This window comes from Monomorium pharaonis, chromosome 10 (assembly GCF_013373865.1).
Source record: "Monomorium pharaonis isolate MP-MQ-018 chromosome 10, ASM1337386v2, whole genome shotgun sequence".
NCBI classification, from domain to species: domain Eukaryota; kingdom Metazoa; phylum Arthropoda; class Insecta; order Hymenoptera; family Formicidae; genus Monomorium; species Monomorium pharaonis.
Genome location: NC_050476.1, coordinates 12,098,642 through 12,111,107, shown reverse-complemented (window position 1 = coordinate 12,111,107; position 12,466 = coordinate 12,098,642). Strand labels below are relative to the sequence as shown.

The following is a 12,466-nucleotide window of genomic DNA, read 5'->3' as shown; positions in this document are numbered from 1 at the left end:
AATAGATCGTAATTTCCATCAAATTATTAAGGTTATGGAAAAAGATAAATTTAACAATGAAATTAATAGATAAATAAATTAATGCTATTTATTTTTATAAAAAATAATATAGTTGCGTCAGTTTATAACATATAGGTATATGTAGACAATAAAAAGTACCCATATCGATGAGTCAAATTGGCGTAGCAGGTAGAGTACAAGGTTCGTCACCCTAAGGTCCCGGGTTCAAACCTAGCAGCGGCAAGTAAGAATAAAATAAAAAATAACGTAATTTAAATTTAATTAATTGATAAAAATTTATTCTAAATTTAGTATGTGCTGTTGATAAAAATAATTTTTAAAAAATAAAATTTTTATTTTATTTCATTTTTCCTTGTAACTGTTGTGTAACGGTTAGATAACATGTCATTATAACATGTTATATTGCTGAGTCGGAAATTGTAACTTACATGTAAGTTACGTGTAATTTCAGAGTAACGTAATCTGTTATATTTGGTTACATTGCTGTTACACTGCTGCTATATTACTGTGTTCACTGGGATACATCGTTTTGGCGTTACAGTTATTCAACAAAAATTGTATAATCGTAACATAACACGTTCGTATCAATGTTATTACGGAACGATGCGTCGTAGGTAACTCAGAAATCAGACAACACTATTACATCCTAAATGACAGATCTATTTGATAATAAAAAAAATTATTATAAAGATAATGTTTTCAAAAATAACGGTTTGTCTACAATTACTGTGCACAAAAAATGCACAAAATCGAAATTCATCATGTACTGAACAAAAACAGAATAATAAATGTATACTACCCACATAGAAATAAAACCTCCAGTAGACGTTTAATGGACGTCTGCCGTGGAAGTTTAAACTTCCAGTGGACGTCCATTAGACGTCCAATATAGAGCTATTAGAAATCCACAGTTCCGCATTGTGGACGTCTATTAGACCTCTATTAGAGGTCGTCAAAGAGGTCTATTAGACGTTGTGTGGATCATTAATAGAGGCTTCACGGAGCCTCGATGGATGACTGACGGATGTTTTGTGGATCATTAATAGAGGCTTCATAGAGCCTCGATAGATGATTGACAAAATAAAAATTTAAAATAAAAATTTTATTTCTTTTAAATTATTTTTATCAACAGTACATACTAAATTTAGGACAAATTTTTATTAATTAATTAAATTTAAATTATATTATTTTATTTTATTCTTACTTGCCTCTGGTAGGTTTTGAACCCGGGACCTTAGAATTACAAACCTTGTATTCTATCTGCTATGCCAATTTGACTCATCGATATGGGTACTTGTTATTGTCTACATATACCCAGGTAGCAAGGTGACGTTAATACGACGTCAATAATTCGTCATTTAAGGTCGCAGACGTCATGTTACCAAATTAAGACGTAATAGTAACGTCATTTTTTGACCTATTAATTACGTCAGTCATTTATCCATTCTACAACGTATTTCCGACGTCATATTCTTGACTAATTAATAACGTCAGTTAATTGATCATTTTACGACGTATTAATAAGATTTTATTAGTGACTAATTACTGACGTTAACTATAATTCTTTGTAATAATTGACGATTTGACCTCAAATGACAAATTATTGAGGTCTAGTGGACGACACCTTGCTACCTATAACTATCATTATTTAAAGATTGGTTAATAAACAACATTATTAAAATTAATATAATATTTTATATAATTAATACTATCAATATTTTAGAATCATCCCAGGCAGCACATAATATTTATGATAAATATTTATTAATATTTATTAATATTTATTTTTTCAAAATATTATATAAATATTTTACACATATTTTATATATACGAAGAAAAAAATCTTTATTCAACATATTAAAATATAGATTAAATATTTTATATAATATTTATGGTAAATAAAAGATAAAGATTTGTATAAGTAATATTATGTAAATATTTATAAATATTTTTATAATATTTATGATAAATCTTTATGATTTGTTAAATCTAAGACCACAAAAATATTTATAAAATATTTGGATAAATATTTATAAATTATTTAAATAAATATTATAAATATTTTATAAATATTTTGTAAATATTGCGTTTTGTCTGAGGTATAATTTAGCTTTATCAAAAGAACAGAGCAAAAACATATTTCTATAAGTTATTCCACATGTTATTTTGCATATGTAAAAATCAGGAAAAAAACTGTAAATTTATATTTATTTATAAAAATATTAGTTAACTACAAGTTTCATGTTTCTCGCATCTATTGAACTGATCTATAACAAATATGTATTTATGATCATCAAGTGTTCATGGATCATCACAAAGGGCTAGGTAGTGTACGATCTTCGAAGTCAAGCAACGTCGACGGCGGTTCAGAGTTGGATGGGTAACCGCGGAAGTTAGGCAATTCCAAATGTAACTATGGTGTGGTGGGTCGTGATGCGTGTTGAGAAACAACGTAGATTTTTTTTTACATTATAATTATGTTATTTCGATATTTTCATAATGCAAGTACTGCATATATAGGACATGTACCCGAAATATTTTCTAAAACGTCAAAATAACGGCTTTTACTACCTGGGATAGTCATAAAAATGACGTTAAAATGTCGTCTTTATTAAATGTAATCTAAAAACCTATGTTTTGTCATAAAAATAACAATAAAATACCGTCAAATGTACGATACTAGCTTCTTGAAAATGACGTCAATAATATGAAAATAATGACGTATTTTTGACGTCAATATATGACGTCGTTAAGATGAGACAAATGTACGTCAGTTTTACGACATTTAGACGTCATTTTATCTCGACATTATGACGTCTGGTTTGTCATAAAATGACCAAAAAATGCCGTCAATTAGACGTCACCTTGCTACCTGGGTACCTATATGTTATAAACTGACGCCATTATATTATTTTTTATAAAAGCAATTAAATTTTGCAAAACATATTAGAAATAAATAGCATTAATTTATTTACTTATTAATTTCATTGTTAAATTTATCTTTTTCCATAACCTTAATAATTTGATGGAAGTTGCGATCTATTTAGCATTAATACTTTGAAGCGTTCAAATGGTTAATTAAATGGTTTTAACTATATAGATCATATATTTTAAGAAAAATTGAATAGTACATTTATTATTCTGTTTTTGTTCAGTACATGATAAATTTTGTGCATTTTTTGTGCGCAGTAATTGTAGACAAACCGTTATTTTTGGAAACATTATCTTTATGATAATTTTTTTAAATATCAAATGGATCTCTCATTCAGAATGTTATAGTGTTGTCTGATTTCTGAGTCAACTACAACGCGCGTGGACGGTTCAAAAATCGGACAGCATTGTAATATCTTTTATGAGACATTAAGCTGATATCATTTAGCTGTGATATCATAAGAATAACATTTTTAAGAAACTTAAATGAAATTCTTCCATGAGATATCTCAAAGACCTCTCTTAGTAGACGTCTCTGATAAATGTTACCATTTGGACATTATTTCCTCGATATTTAAATGTTTTCTTAAAAAAGTTCTCTTAAAGTTTTCATTTTGACAAGCGTGTTGTCTGGGTAACTTCTACCATGAAAATAAATGTTCCATACAGCTATGGAAGTTTAATGGATACCTAATGGACGTCTATCTAACTTCCATCATGGAAGTAAATGTTCCATAAAGCTATGGAAGTTTAATGGATCCTTAATGGACGTCTGTCTAACTTCCATCGTGGAAATAATGTTCCATCCCGTACAGCATGAAATATTGCTGCAACGTTGCAGAAATATTGCAATAGTGCATAATATAACCAATATTGCAGAAATATTGTAGCAATATTACAAATATAATATTCTCTAGCAAATGTTGCACAATATTGCAGCAATATTACAAATGTAATATTTCTTAGCAGATGTTGTGCAATATTGTAGCAATATTACAAATGTAATATTTCCTAACAGATATTGCACAATATTGTGGCAATATTATATTGCAACCTTGCAAAATTTATTTCCCTACAATCCGTATTTCTTAATCTAGAACTAACAATAAGTAATATTTTACATAGTTTTAAGGGACAAATAAAAAAATAGAGCAGGATATTTTTATTTTAAATTTTTATGTAAGATTAGAGCTAAAAGATACATATATAGATGTACAACAAATTCTGTAATCACGACAGCGTTGCGTTCCATACTAGATTGAGTGAAGCAAGTCCAAAAGATGTTCACTCTGACTTATATATATAATACATTAATTAAACATGTGTGAACCATACATGCATGTGTAATTCTAGCGTATAAATTGATCAGGATGGGCATTTTCTGGACTTGCTTCATTTTAATGCTTACCTAAATCTAGAATGGAACAATATTCGATATCCGTTGGTGTATGTTAATTTAATTAATTACTTTTTTAATTATTAATTTTTTAAATTATTGTGCCGTAACGGTATGACAATAAATTCATTTCCCGTTTTTTGTATAATACACATCTTACATATTAATTGATTAATTTAATTACCTGCAACATTTCCTTCATATTGCGCATTAACGTTTCAGAAATATTACAGCAATCTTACAAGAAATATTGCAGCAATATTGCTGAAATATTACAGAAATCTTACGGAGAATATTGCTGAAATATTGCAGAAATATTGCACAATATTGTTTTGGAGCGGACATAGAAATATTGCTGCAATATTGCAGTAATATTTTCTGCAATATTCCAATCTTGCAAAATAATATTTCTGCAACGTTGCAGCAATATTTCATGCTGTAGGGGATAGAGCTATGGAAGTTTAGTGGATCCCTAATAGACGTCCATCTAACTTCCACCATAGAAGAAAACATCCAACGGAGCTATGGATGTTTAATAGATCCCTAATGGATGTCTACCTAACTTCCACCATGAAGGTAAACCTCCAATGGAGCTATGGACGTTTACTGGATCTTTAATGGACGTCTATCTAACTTCCGCCATGGAGGTACACCTTCAATGGAGCCATGGAAGTTTACTGGATCTCTAATGGACGTCTATCTGACTTCCGCCATGGAGGTAAACCTCCAATGGAGCTAAGGAAGTTTACTAGACCTCTAATGGACGTCCATCTGACTTCCACCATGGACATAGACGTCCCATGGATCTATGGAGGTTTAATGGACGTCCATTGGACATCCACTGGATGCCAATTTTTATGTGGGTATTCAATTTTTCTTAGAATTACGATCTATATAGTTAACCATCTAATTAATCGTTTGAACGCTTCAAAGATTAGTGCTAAATAGATCGCAATTTCCATTAAATTATTAAGGTTATGGAAAAAGATAAATTTAACAATAAAATTAATAAGTAAATAAATTAATGCTATTTATTTTTAATATGTTTTGCAAAATTTAATTGCTTTTATAAAAAATAATATAATTGCGTCAGTTTATAACATATATAGCTATATGTAGACAATAACAAGTACCCATATTGATGAGTCAAATTGGCGTAGCAGGTAGAGTACAAGGTTCGTCATCCTAAGGTCCCGGGTTCAAACCTAGCAGCGGCAAGTAAGAATAAAATAAAAAATAACATAATTTAAATTTAATTAATAAAAATTTGTCCTAAATTTAGTATGTGTTGTTAATAAAAATAATTTAAAAAAAATGAAATTTTTATTTTATTTTATTTTTCTTTGTAACTGTTGTGTGACGGTTAGATAACATGTAATTATAACATGTTATATTGCTGAATCGGAAATTGTAACTTACATGTAAGTTACGTGTAATTTCAGAGTAACGTAACCTGTTATATTCGGTTACATTGCTGTTACATTGCTACTATATTACTGTGTTCACTGGGATAATTATTAATATATATATAAAAACATTTTGTTAATATTGCTAACAGTGGCTAATCAACTGCGCAACTGCGTTTGGTATTGCTACGCTATAGCTGTTCGTGGAACTCGCTATCACTAGAGATACTATGGACGAGATTCATAGACCGATCTTAAGCTCAAGCATTGTCTTAAGTCTAGCTTCGAGCCGACTTGAGACTTACTTAACCAATGAAATAACAGCATTGACGTCTCAAGATCGTGCTTAAGCTAGAACTTGAATAAGATTCGACTATGAATTCCGGCCTATAACAATGATTCACAGATGTGCCGTCTTGGGATAAAACCGGATATCGGATATGACGTTTTCGATGGCAGTTTATTTTGATTGTAAGGCCGGTATTCATAGTCGAATCTTATATTTAAGTTCATCTTAAGTACTGTCTTAAGATGCCATCAACCAATCACAGAGCCGTATTAGCATCTTAAGACATTGCTTGAGACGATCTTGAAATAAGATTTGACTATGAATACCGGCCTAAATGCAAGAATACAAAGTTTAACCAATCACGTTCATGGATCTGGTAGGTTATCTCCTGGATAATTTTAACTGCAAGATAACTAGACGTGAAGAAATCGGGCATAAAGCTGCTGGAGCCATAAAGGTGCCTTTTCACGCTGACGCTTGACCATAGAGCTTGTATTAATGGAGGGGCCATTGCTATATGCCGGAGTCCGCGCGGAGACAATCGACAGAGACATGATATTCTCATATATTCTGTCTCTTTTGTTGGACTTCCCTCCGTTTTCTAGAAGTGGTCTGTTCTTTCTAGCTGCACTGTTGCAATAAGTTAGAATGAGAAAAAATATACTTGTCTTACTTTAACTTATTGCACCAGTGAAACAGTGCAGCTAGAAAGAACAGACCAAAGGAAAGATGGCCTGTTTTTTTTAGCTGCACTGATGCACTGGTGCAATAAGTTAAAGTGAGACAAATATATTTTTTCTCATGCTAACTTATTGCACCAGTGCAGCAGTGCAGCAAAAAAGAACAGACCAAGAAGCGCACATACGACAGGTACGAGCTTACCTACTTGTGGTCTGTTCTTTCTAGCTGCACTGTTGCACTGGTGCAATAAGTTAAAGTAAGACAAGTATATTTTTTCTCATTCTAACTTATTGCACCAGTGCAACAGTGCAGCTAGAAAGAACAGACCATTGGTGCCTACTCGGGTCTCGGGCTGTTACAATTAGTACAAAAAATTTTTACATACGAAAGTAATACTGTGTATTCATTGATTGGCATGCATCTTTTAGATTCTAAATTATGTACCACTTAATGAATACACAGTGTTATCTTTGTAAGCAATTTTTTTTCGTACGAGTTCGAGAATCGAGCCTCAGATTGTATAATTATGAACCTGTTCCCACACAAAAAAAGACAGAATATATCCACCTCTCTGTCGATTCTGCCCCGCGCGCGTCGCGATGCATCAAGGTCCCTCCATTAACAGAATTTACACCGAGCACTTGGCTACGCGTATCAAGTAGTGAATTTAAGCTAATCAGCCAATGATTAAACACATTCACTAGTTATTTACTATTTGATACACGTATCAAGTGCTCGGTGTAAACTAGTAGTATGTCTCTTATGTCCCATGAAGCGGATACGCGGAAACGGAACGAGCGGATCACCAATCACAGAACCGTTTCGACGGAATCTTTAAAAGAGTTCTATCAGAATGATCCCGCGATTGGTGATCCGCTCGTTCCGCTTCCGCATAATCCGCTTCATGGGACCGCACCCTGAATTTCCGCGGATCGTCAACGTATCAAAAACGGCGGATCGTCTGTCATTGGTCGAAATTTAATACGCCTGATACGCGCGTATCGTAATACGCGCCATGGCCTAGTTTACATCGTGCATTTGATACGCGTATCAAATAGTAAATAACTAGTGAATGTGTTTAATCATTGGCTGATCAGCTTAAATTCACTACTTGATACGCGTATCAAATGCACGATGTAAACTAGGCCCATGGGACGTCACCCTAAAACACTCAATTGTAGATGGCCCTTTACTGTTACGGTTATGTCAATTCATGTGTGAGGGCCTTTAGCACTGGTCGTCGAAGTGGTTTTGTGTGTACATGGCCGTATCATTCGGTGGATCTTTACATTGTTTTGTGACTTTTGGCGATCTGTCTCTGGTAAATATGGGTTTTTATAACATATTTTGCTCATTGCAAACAGGAAAGACTTGTCTCTCTTTCTAAAAATACATAGAAAATCGATTTTCTTAGCGGTAGCGACATGAGTCGAAAGACCCAAGGCCTATTTCTTTCTTTCTCGTACTTGCACGTTGCGCTGTTGCAGGACGAGTAAGGAGAGTTTAGTACCGTCTCGGCGATAAATCGTTGTTGTTCAAATTGTTTTCTCAACATTTAAAACGACTTCTTGTTTCGATCAACGGTCTCCAATTTCCATACATTTTTTTTTGCAAAGAAATTCGGAGTGATTTATCGAAAATGGCCTAGTTTACACCGCGCGACCTGACTTATGCCCTAACCTATAGCCCGACTTAAAGTAGGCTAAAAAGGTGTCAAATAATTTACAACGAAAGTTCGGTTGACGGCACGTTAAATATTATTAAAAAAAAAAAGGGGGGGGTAGGCTAAAACCCAAAATAGATGTCATGAAAATATTATGGCACTTTATCAAACAGACTGGTAGAACAATATAAACCCGAGCAATCAGTAAATATACGAGAAAGAGTGTCTAAATAGCCACAAATACGAGAAGTAAGCTGAAGGCACACAAAATACCCCCCTTTCCAAAATAAAGTAGGCTATTAATAAACTAATAAACTTTACACGCGTTATGTTGTGTGGCCTAAGATGGGTCAGGGATCGTCAAAAAGTGGCCTGACCCAAACAAGTTTGCGAGTGTTTATATGGTTGTGAACTATCGAGTTGGGTCGAATATTGTGTATGAGTCGCGGACTAAACGTACGGTGTAAACCAGGTCAATGTCGACGGAGTGATTGGATGGAACGATTGCGCGTCATATACGCGGCTGCATCTCGCGTTTTCTATTCTATAATTTTTGTAAGAATTTATTTATCATCTGCGTCAATCAGATCAAACTGTTCGCTTTCTTTACTGTCAGTTATAAATCTTATGTGGGGTCTACAATGGCAGCAGGAGTAATGGAGTAAAGAGTAAGAGTAACAATTGACCAATTAAAAACTGGGAGTAAACGAAATGGGCAAATCTCATTTCATATTTCTTTTTACTTCTACTCCATTACTCCTGCTACGATTGTAGACCCCCCCCCCCTGCATTATGCAGGGTTTACAATAGCAGTAGTAGTAAGGTTGTAAGCCGTGAACCATAAGGCTTATGGCCTGTTCTTTTTAGCTGCACTGCTATACTGATAGAATAAGTTAAAATGGAAAAAAAAAAAATTTGTCTCACTTTAACTTAGGTTTGTTCGTGTTGCTTAAAATCCCCAAAATTTTTTGTACTTTAAACTAGATAAATATATGCTCGAGCACTGGAGGAAAAGAAAGCGAAGATGTCAAGTGCGAAAAGTGGAAGTAATGTGAACAGGCCCCTTGTTGCACCAGTGCAGCTAAAAGCCACTGGTCTACAATACATGGAGTAAACAAGGAGTAAGAAGTAAGAGTAAGGTAATTTCCTTCTGCTGTGATTGACTGAGCGTTAAGAAAAGGAGTAGGAGTAAGATGAAATGAAAATAATTTATTTCGCTTACGCCCTTATGCAGCTTTCTTACACTGGATTAATCCTTTCACACATAGTTTTCTTACTCCATGCTTACTTCAGCTATTGTAGACCAAGCCTAAGAATTGACCGATTATATTCAATTATTCTTCTCACACTTAACTATAATTTGTCAGTTTTTACTGACAATCTTACTACTACTGCCATTGTAGACTTTGCATTATGTAAAAAAATTTTTACAATTTTTTAAGATTAATATACTATTGTTAATGTAGTATCTAATGTAAAAGTAAGTGTAATATAAATAATGAAATGTAATTGGATACATTCTATGGAAAAAGCAGTTTTGTAACTATTGTGAAACTTTTTCATATGAATAGTTTATAAGAATATAATATAAATGCAACATTTGGGTATAATAATTAAGGCAAGAATTAATTGTATTATAGAATTTTACAATAAGTAGTTGTAAAAGCTTTTTTTTCTAAATGCAATGGCTAGTATTTGGTCTTACATTTAAGATTGTCTTAAGTACTGCCTTAAGATGTCATCAACCAATCATAGTCGTATTAAACATTGCTTGAGACGGATCTTAAAATAAGACTCAAATACCAGCCTATGTCTTTTAAAAAAGTAAGCTGATTTTAGATTGATGAGTTAAATTAATCATTAATTTGGTAAATATGCTCTTTCTTTCAATTTTCCTTTAACTTTGTAAATTTGTATAGTTTTATGTATAGAATTCCTCCTAACAAGGGAATGATCAAGATTAGCCCTCTGATTTTAATATACTTTATACATGTTGTTTCTATCCTTCCACTAATTACAGTTAAAAGTTTTTAATAATTTTTAAGTATTTATGAAAAAATTGATTTACAATTTTTTGTCTTTGTTATCTATCTATTTGTTAAGATGACTTTCAGTGAATGTTGAAAGTGTGAGACAACTGATTACTATGGTGTATGTTCTCTTTTTTATTTGAAAAAATTTTTATTTTCCTATAATCAGTATTTCTCCAGATTATTGTACAATCTGTAAAAATACTGATTGTATATTGTTAACATAAAAATTGTTTTCTAGAACAAATATAGAATAAAAATATAAAACAAGTAGCAAACAGATATGCTAAAAATTAGAAATAATTTTTATCTAAAAAATATACCTTTTTAAAAAAAGGTATAAAAAGTGCCAAGTATACGTGCGCAAGAAACGCCATCAAAAATATATTTTTGTACAAAATAATTTTAATTTGGCACTACAAATGTATAAATTTTTAATAAAATTATCTTTTCCCAAAAAGAACAAAAAATATATTTTCCCTACAAAAGTAATAATATGAAGAAAATGCGCCATCTATGAAAATGGATGTTCATACGAACTAGAACATCTACTTTTACAAATACTTATTTGTACAAATATTACAAATAAATATTTTAATACAAATAAATATTTTACTATAAAAACTTGACGCCGCTAAACCGAATAATTTACTAGCTCTTTCTTTTTCTTTTGCATGTATCTAAATATGTATGTGCTCGTGGTGTGTGTGTGTGTGTGTGTGTGTGTGTGTGTGTGTGTGTGTTTAGTGTACAACTTCATTATAAGGAAGCGATTTTTAAATATCAATCTCTTATGCGTGCATGCGTGCGTACGTGGACGCGGACGGGAGAAGAGAGAGAGCGGCGAGAAGAGAGATGAGGAGAGAAAGAAGCTGAGAGAGAGATAGAGAGAGATGGACGAGGCAGAGCGCGAGAGGAGCTAGCGCGATAGATCGAGTCGCGAATCGCGTCGAGCGAGCCGCTCGCTCGCGAGATCTCTCTAAGATTCGATAGAATCTGGAGCGCGATAGATCTCTCTCGAAGCTACTCGCTCTGAGACTAGCTCTCTCGATCTCGTGTCGGCCCCCCCCCTCCATCCCATCCCCCACCACTCCCCCCTCCCTCCCCTCCCTCCCTCCCTACCCCCTCCCCCCTCCCCCTCCCTCCCCTCCCCTCGCTTCGCCTCGCTCACTCACTCACTCACTCGCATGTATAATGTTATATTTATATAACGCCATTACTATTTCGATTGCAAAAAATTGTAATTTTAGATTATTATTATCTTTGTATATAAGTTAAATTGTAAAAAACCGATTTTGTATTAAAGTAAGTTATTCGGTTTAGCGGCGCCAAGTTTTTGTAGTAAAATTTGTATTAAAATATTTATTTGTAATATTTGTACAAATAATTATTTGTAAAAGTTGATGTTTTAGTTTGTATAAACATCCATTTTCATAGTTGGCGCATTTTCTTCGTATCATTACTTTTGTAGAAAAAATTAACTTTTTGTTGTTTTGGGGAAAAAAGAGAATTTTATTAAAATTTCGTACATTTATAGTGCCAAATTAAGATTATTTTGTACAAAAATAGATTTTTGAGGGCGTTTCTTGCGCGCGTATATTTAGCGCTTCTTTATATATATATTTTTTTAAAGATAATTTTGTTGTGATTTCACTCATTTTGTAGTGACAGGTATCTCATTTTTCTTTATAATATATATGAAGATTCTTAAGACATATTTGAAGTTCATATCATATCAAATTAAAGATTGAGACTGAGATTGAATTAAAATGACAAAACAAAGTTATATTGGTTTTGGTTTCTTTTCTGATTATATTTTAATTTATTTTTACAATATGCCTATTACATTGTGGATTACATCGTGAAGAAAAATACAGTTGTGGCTAATTTGAAGATTAGTATAACACTATGCGTTATATAATCAGTATATTACACAACATTTTCATTTTTTTATGGAAATAAGTATTCTGAGATACGTTAATACTTTGTGTTATGGTTTATTTTTAGTTATCATATTAAAAGAAAGAGAAGAAAAAACCACTCTATTTG

At 32.5% G+C, this 12,466-nt stretch overlaps 1 protein-coding gene across 4 annotated transcripts in view; it reads left to right on the top strand.

Moving 5' to 3' along the window:
* LOC105839008 (general transcription factor IIH subunit 1) overlaps positions 1-12,466 on the top strand; it is a 90,288-nt gene that overhangs the window by 7,550 nt on the left and 70,272 nt on the right. Inside the window, exons 1-2 of one of the 4 annotated variants that reach the window (XM_036292938.1) lie at positions 7,961-8,045; positions 9,372-9,526. The gene's annotated coding sequence lies outside the window, so the exon portion shown is untranslated. Of the gene's footprint in view, positions 1-7,945; positions 8,943-9,371; positions 9,527-12,466 lie in introns of those variants that run through there. The other 3 variants (XM_036292936.1, XM_036292939.1, XM_036292937.1) reach the window with 3 other exon arrangements.